Consider the following 7,761-nt stretch of genomic DNA (forward strand, 5'->3'; position numbering starts at 1 on the left):
AAACATGCTTTGATATGGTGGGATGCACTTGAGGGATTAGAAGGCTTTTGCATATCAAATGTCAATGTTCTTCCTCCTACTATATGGACAAAAACAGATGTACTGTAGGGAGAGCTGGGATGACTGTAGCGTTGCCCATTCTCTGTTGTTTCACACAGTATCGATCGGAGAGATGAGCAATCCACAGCAGTCAAACTTGCAAAGTTGTCAGCTCAAACTTTGTCAAATACTTGTTGTCCGGCCTCAGTATGTTCGACCCCGTAAAAAGGCATCTGTCTGCGTCCCAACATATTTGGTTTCTGTTCAGGTGTTTAATTATGTGCAATGTTGTGAATGAGTCATTCTTTGAGATGTGGTCCCTCTCTGGCTCGGTAGTGTGACGCTCATGCTCCCTCCTCCGATTCCTGTAATTTTCTATAATCAGCTGTCAGAAAAGATTTTTTCATTCCAGCTGAAAATAGGACCTGCTGCGTGGTTTCGATAGATTAGGACTCTTCCTACTTTGTGTTCATTGTGTATATTAGAGTCACAGTTCAAATACTGTTTCATATTATGTGTCATCAGTATTGCCTACGCTTATTCCAGCAAAGGAGGGGGTATGCACCACACACACACATACCATGAGCCAAAGTCATGTTATCCTGATCAGTGCTTCCCAAAATGAGATCTGGGACCCTCAAGGCGTTAACCAGATCTGAAGCTGTGCTTGCTTTATTGTGGGCCAAGAAAACTTACTTATGTCAAAGAGAGAAAAAAAAACTCCCCACAATTTACTTTCAAGTAACGACAGCAGATGTGGAAAGATGCTCATTGCTTTTATTTTTCTTGGTAAGATTGGGTGTGTCCAACAATGTTTGGCCTCACTGTAATGTAATGTAATTTTGGCAAACCACTGCTCTAGTTCACTTTATCTCATGTAAATGTCATCACATGAATATTCATTTAATGCATGTTAGTACCACGTGGCTCCCTGACGTTTTTCTTCATTCAGATAAGAATAATATGTGTCAGACTAACTGAGCTGGAGTGAATCTAATTGAACCATTGGAGACAGCTCACGTCATGCTGCTGTTGGGCTGGCTCAAACACTGTCATGAACAGTGGATGAGCACCACAAGCCAGTTATTGTATTTGAGTGACATATTTTTTAGGTTTTTTCTTTTTTTGTTTCTAATAACAGATTTTTATTGCGTGTCTGACTTTGTCAGCACACTCCTCCATGGCAACGGTGGGCAATGTGACTTCTTCAAAAAGGGCAATGAGCTGCTGACTCTTCTAATAACGTCACATGAGTGTATGTGGGAAATCCTCCTGACAAAGGCTAAAGTTTAGACTAAAGAGAATATAATCTACATTGAGCAAGTTTCACTGGCAACAGATGCTTTTTCTAGCCATTACTCACACATGAAATTATTGAATGGCGTATTGACAAATACTGTAAGTAATCTGAATTTAAACAGATTTAACCTTATATGTCTGCCAAAGTACAAATGAGTTTCTAGCGGGTCATAGCCATTGCATTTCACCATAGCCATTCCAACATATTCTAAAAAAAATTACACATTTTGGCTTACAGTCCATCACAGAGAGCGACAACCACACACACTCACTATTTATAGTCACCTACTCATCTCACGTTCATGTTTTTGGAATGTGGGAGGAAACCAGACTACCCAGAGCAAACCCAGGGAGAATATTGAAACCCTGATGAGGCTCAGGTGTTCTGTATTACTTCCCTCCCACAATATAAAAGTCATATTTTGAAATGTAGTTATGGTGGCTGTATCCATTTTCATAATGAGAATTTGTGTGACCCATTTGTCAGTAAGTCTGCTATGCTCCAAAATCACAATTCAAGCAAATACACATTACTCTTTCAAATTGAATGAATACATACACATTCACCAGGTGAACTCACAGACCTGATGGATCTTGTTTCAAGTCCCGACTAGGTCTGATCTGCCTCTCAGTTTACTTCGCAAATATATAGTTCAATTAGAATGCACGACAGCCAGACCCATGTCGGTGTCCAGTCATTTAGTTGTTTGGTTTCAATTCATACAGACACTAAATCTCATCCAAAAGACCTGCAGCATGAAGCTCCCCATCCTGTCATTACTGCCATTGTAGGTTTACGGATGTTCATTGAAATGCTCTGGGTTGGGAAATAATTACTGTTTAAGCTCGACTTTGGGAGAGATGCAGCAACGGACAAATTCCATCCATACCAGCAAATGACAGGGTGTGTTGGAGCGGTTCACTCAAGTTCCCTTTCTCAATTCAGACTCTTATTCACAAAGTTTCGACTTGTCTGGCAGTCGGCACACAGGAGCCACACTCATTTAATTAGTTGAAAAGATCAGCTTCACGGTGGATTTTTCACTCCAAAAATACTGCCTATTAAATCCATGCGGTAGCTTTTAAATTGCCAACTTGTAAAATGTTACCTATATGTTACTTTAAAGGAAATATTATATTAACTATTAGAGATAGTCTTCTAATATTATTTGATTCTTCAGAAGAGGAAAAAACCCTTTGCCCTTAACCCTGTGATCACTCACACCAAGAATTATAGGCATGCAGCTTAAAAGCTGAGTTGTACGGCCGTGCTGGTATCACTAAATGTAGAATGCATTTAGCCAAGATCTGTGAAGTGTGGCAAGTGTTTAAACACAGCCCTGCCTAGGGGAGGGAGGAAACTCCTCAGGCTTGAAGCAGCATTTCAATGCTGTGATTCACAAAGAGCAAGGAGGACAAAGTAAATCCTGCATGCGCTCGCATGCATGGGCGCACGCGCGCACCCACTCAGGGCTGTCTTGCTCAACATAGCATAGCATAACTTCAGTGTTCTTTTCTGGCTTTGTTGCCAGAGCTTTCAGGCATGTGTCACTGGTAGCTACTGATGTGCTGCAATGATAAACCCTAATATAAATCACGTTGATATTTTTCTAACTATGTGTTAAAGTTATTGCCAACCATTGATAGGATGTAATTGCAAAATCGTTCGCATTGTCTAAACTTGACTACAGGCTTTGGATCAATGTAAATACCCACATACATCACTCTACAAAAGTGTATGTATATTGTAGTCTTTGTGGAAGTCCTTCTCCTTTGTCAATGCAGTATCTTTGTTAGAATGATTTAGGCAGGACTAAGAATCTCTCTTGTAACAATTGAGTGACAGGACCCAGACTCTGAAACAAGCATCCCCTGACATGCAAGGCATCACTGACCCGAGCCTTTTTGAATCCCAACTTATTCATTCAGATCGGCTTTTAATCCCAAGTGGAGGTGTAACAGTTTACCGTATTTCACTCACTGTATTTTAAGCATTTTTATTGTAGTTTTACTGTCTTTGTGTTATTCCCTTGTTTTTCACCTCAGGGTGTTTTAAAGGACTCTATGAATACACGCTGATCAGTCTGGGACATTTTTTATTGTGTGGAGTTAGCATTTTCTCCACACATGTGTGTGGTTTTTTTTTTTCATGGTTACTCTGGTTTCCTCTGAAAGTGCATTTTAAACAAATGTGTGACCCTGAATGTAGATTTTAATATGAGTTTGTGCAACTGTCTCTCTGTGTTTAGACAGGTGATATGTTGAGTACCCTGCGTTTGACCACTGTAAGCTGCAGCACCTGTAACCCTGAATTGGACAAAAGAGTAGAGGTACAGAAAATAGATAGAGAGATTGTCGATAGATTTCACCTTTTTTTTTTTTTTTTTTTTTCAAAATCAGTAATTGTAATACATCTAAACAGCTGACTCAATGACTGTTTGTTAAGTTACTCGAGCTAAAAAGTCTGTGACCCATCCAGTGCACCTATGGAAATTTTCCTAGCCCACAATAACACACTTTAGTCTTGTAAATGCTAAAGTTGCTCTTACCCACATTGCCACTCAACCACCGGACTGATGCAGAGGTGGACAAATGGACTGAAGTGTTAGGTGGGGGAGGACTGGCTTCATGGTGCCGGCTGAGATAAGATGAAGATGTAAAGTGTTGCTGGCTAATCAAAGTAATGCCTTTGCAGAACACACCTTGCCTTTGACGTTAAAACAGATTGACTGTAGTCACACCTGCCTGGTAAAACCATACCCTATTAGGATGGCAGGTGCTCTTATTCATTAAATATTGGCGTCTGCTCTAACACACAGAGTGTGTGTGTGTGTGTGTGTGTGTGTGTGTGTGTGTGTGAGGCACACTACTGTTTCCATGGCAACTGACATCCTCGTCTGCACGTAAACACATCCAGCTGCAATTCATTTGGCCGCTCTCTGTTAGTCATCCCGCACACCTCCTCAGTTAAACTTGTTATAATATTATCTAAAGTAACTAATGGGCAAGTCTCACAGTGTCCATCGATGACAACGTTTTTCTTCATTTTTTTCTCAACAGCTCATCAGTAAACAGCAACTTGGACTCAATTCCCTAGTGGCTGCTCTTGAAAGTTTTTTTGTTAGTTGTTTTTACTCACAATCAGAAAAGTTTGGGGTATCAGGTCCAGTTTCCTCTTTCTTGTGGGGTAAACAGTCTTCCCAGATTTGCTGTGTCTTTGTTATCTACCAGAGCTTATCTGTCTTATCGCTATAATTTCATTTTGCAACCGAGCTAAACACTCTTTAGTGTTATTCTCCAGACACCCAGAGGAAGTATCCACCCAGATAATGGCTTTGGGGGGAAAAAAAAAAAAAAAAAAACCTCTTTGCACAAACATCATTATCTCGTGCATGTGGTTTTATTTTGACCATCAAAGAATTGCCAAGTAAGTCTTTTTTCAAGCCGGAATTATAGTTATAAAAGGAATAAGTTGGAAATTTGATATTTGATATTTGACAGGTATGATGGTAGTTTTACAAAACTCCATCTATTCTGGCTGTTGTAGGAATAATAAGGAGCAGCTGGTGCTTCAATCAATAATGAGAACGACTGCTGCAGGACTGATAGACAGTGACAGCCTCTGAGGTGCATGTGTTTATGAATAGTCCTTCAACTAGCAAAATGTGACACAATAACTGTTGACGAACTGTCATTGGAGTTACTGTTAACTAGGCAACGGGACAATGGCTGTTGTCACTATTTGTATTCCTCTCAGGGGAAGTGAACAGGAACATATCCTACTGGATATCCTTTGTTTTGTTTGGCGGATAAAATAGGAACAATAAGCCACATGACATGAATTTAGAACCAGAAGAAGCAGGGGGCAGGCAGCAATTTCTTTAAGAACCCTGTTGAAATAATAGGAATAATGAGTGTAATTATACAAGTAGTTTAAGGCAGATAAGGGAAGTCACGCTACAGGCAGATCTAAACATCCAGAATGCCTAATATTGCCTTTGGGGCAAAAGGAAGGAAAAAATCAAACAACAACAACCAATCAAGCATCTCCTGAATGTACATACATGGTGTCATATAGTGTATTTCATGTCTGGTGTTGCAGGACTGTGATTACCTTAGGTTAATTTTTCTTGAGGATTCTTATGGTTTTTCATAGGACCCAATTTAGTCACATCTGTTTAAAAAAAACAAGGAATCTATGTCTCGTTTATACTACCTTATTCTGTTTAGGGTAGAGCTAATCCCAGCTATCTTAGTGTCTAAAAGTGAGGTTGTAACTTGTATTCTAGTTGCATGCCTGGACTGGTTAGAAATGTTATTGGGGAAAGTGAAAACCACCTCCACTTGTTTCTTTCGTTCATGTTTCAGTAACAATTCTGTAACTATTGTTTCCTTTTCATGCCATGAAGTTCCAAAGGAAGTGCAGGCCTGATGCTGATTTGCCGATCGTATTTCAATACAACTGATCAGTTTATTCATGTAAATGTTCAAAGTTTAAATCCCGAACATTTGACTATTCCAAAAAAAAAAAAAGTAGGCTAACCAACCTTTTACAAAGCAAATATGCAAAACCTCAATTACAAAAGTCATTCTGAGTCAGTGACACACTTTCCAGTCTTGGGATTTGAGGTTCGTAGGTTCGAATCTCAATGCTTACAGGTTATCACTGCGGGTCCTTGAACAAGGCCCTCGACTGCCATCAACTCTGTGCTGTGGCAGGCTACGGCTCCTAGTATGTGGAATTAAGACTAACTGTAAACAAAGATGTGTTAAGTCATTTCCACACAAAATCAATAAAGTCTATATCATATATCCGAGCAAACAGTTTATGATTTGTTGACAAAATGTACAACTTCAGATGGATCAGGTTTCCAGTGTGTATTTTACCATCTATATAAGGACTGACTGACTCCACTCCATATATGTTTACCTTTCGTTCCCCTGAGCAGGTGTCATCAGACATTGTGAGGCTCTCCTGAGCTCACCTGTGCGACTACACAGCTAAGAGCAGCAACACAGCCAAACAGCTTTACTCATCCTCCCCTCAGAGTGACTGTAATTGTAAGTTGTGTCTGTGTGGCCTTGTATGCGTCAACTAAAAGCCCACCTGCAAGTCTATTTTCAAGTTTGGCGAATACTTTTTAAATGTATCTGCAGTGTCAGGAACATGTGCGTTTCTGCACGGGGCTTTCCCAGGGTCTCTGCTCCTGGTTCAAAGACATGCACGTTCTGCAGCTGTGGATTTAAGTGTCAGTGTCATGTAATGGCCCTCCTGACCTTTCTTGCATGATCCCTCACCTATAAAAGGTTGATAATTGCAGGTTTGTGGTACGAACAGCTGAATATGTCATTTCTGATTACTCAGAGGTGAAACAAATCACAAGTACATTGTTGCAACTAATAGCGATTGTTCAGTTGAATCACCCTTTACTCTTACTTAAGTACAATTTATACCGTGTAATCTGCCTCAATAGTTGCAAGTCATAGGAAGCTGTCAAAACTTGACTGCTACTTGAACCCGATAAGTTTATCAGATAAGTTTATCCATACGACTTTCTGTTTTATATCTGCACTTGTTTATTCGTCTGTATGGTGTCTATGAGTGCTGGGTGCTTGTAAATAACATGTGATGTTATAATTATTATATATCCATCCATACATCTGAGGCCTGTAGAAAATAAGGCTGGATTAACATACCCGGGCTATGTCTGGATTTACAAACCCAGACATTTGCAATCCTTGATAAGCAGTACCACAAAGTTGGTTATGTACTTGATAGTTCAACCCAGGCTTTTCCGATCTTGATCAGTGCTCCTTGACTTAAAAGGGGAGGTGTTGGCAGCGTCTGACCTGCTTTGGAGCAGGTTTGCCATTCAACATAAGTCACCACGGTGATTTACCCTGGAAAGAAGTGGACCAGCATCACAGGATGGAAAACCGAGGGTTAAGCCTTAATTGACCTCAAAATGAGGAAATCCAGCTTCATAGTTTAAACTTCTAGTATTCCACATTATTTACCTCAGGGTTGCAAGGTGCCTAAGTTCATCTTAGAAAACATTGGGCAGAGGCAGAGAACACCCTGGATCAGTCACCAGTCCGGTGCAGGAAAATGGAAACAGGCAGACAATTCAGAGTAACCAATGAACCTCAAACACATGTTTCTTAGACTGTGGGAGGAAGCTGGATTAGAATTGTATTTCTTGCTATAGGACCAGAGTTTAGCCTATATATAAGTATCTAACACTCATTAGTTTCCCTCAGTAGATTGTACTTTTTAACAATAGTTTATTTATAGCTGAAGAAAAGGGGCTTGTGAGTACAATGTTTCAGTACTCTTTTCATCTTTGCATTTGCATTATTGTGTTTGGTAAAGAAGCTGTAATCATTAACCAGCACATGCTTTGTATTTTAGATTTATATTCA

The sequence above is a fragment of the Lipophrys pholis genome (assembly GCF_963383615.2).
Source record: "Lipophrys pholis genome assembly, chromosome: 7".
Lineage (NCBI taxonomy): Eukaryota > Metazoa > Chordata > Actinopteri > Blenniiformes > Blenniidae > Lipophrys > Lipophrys pholis.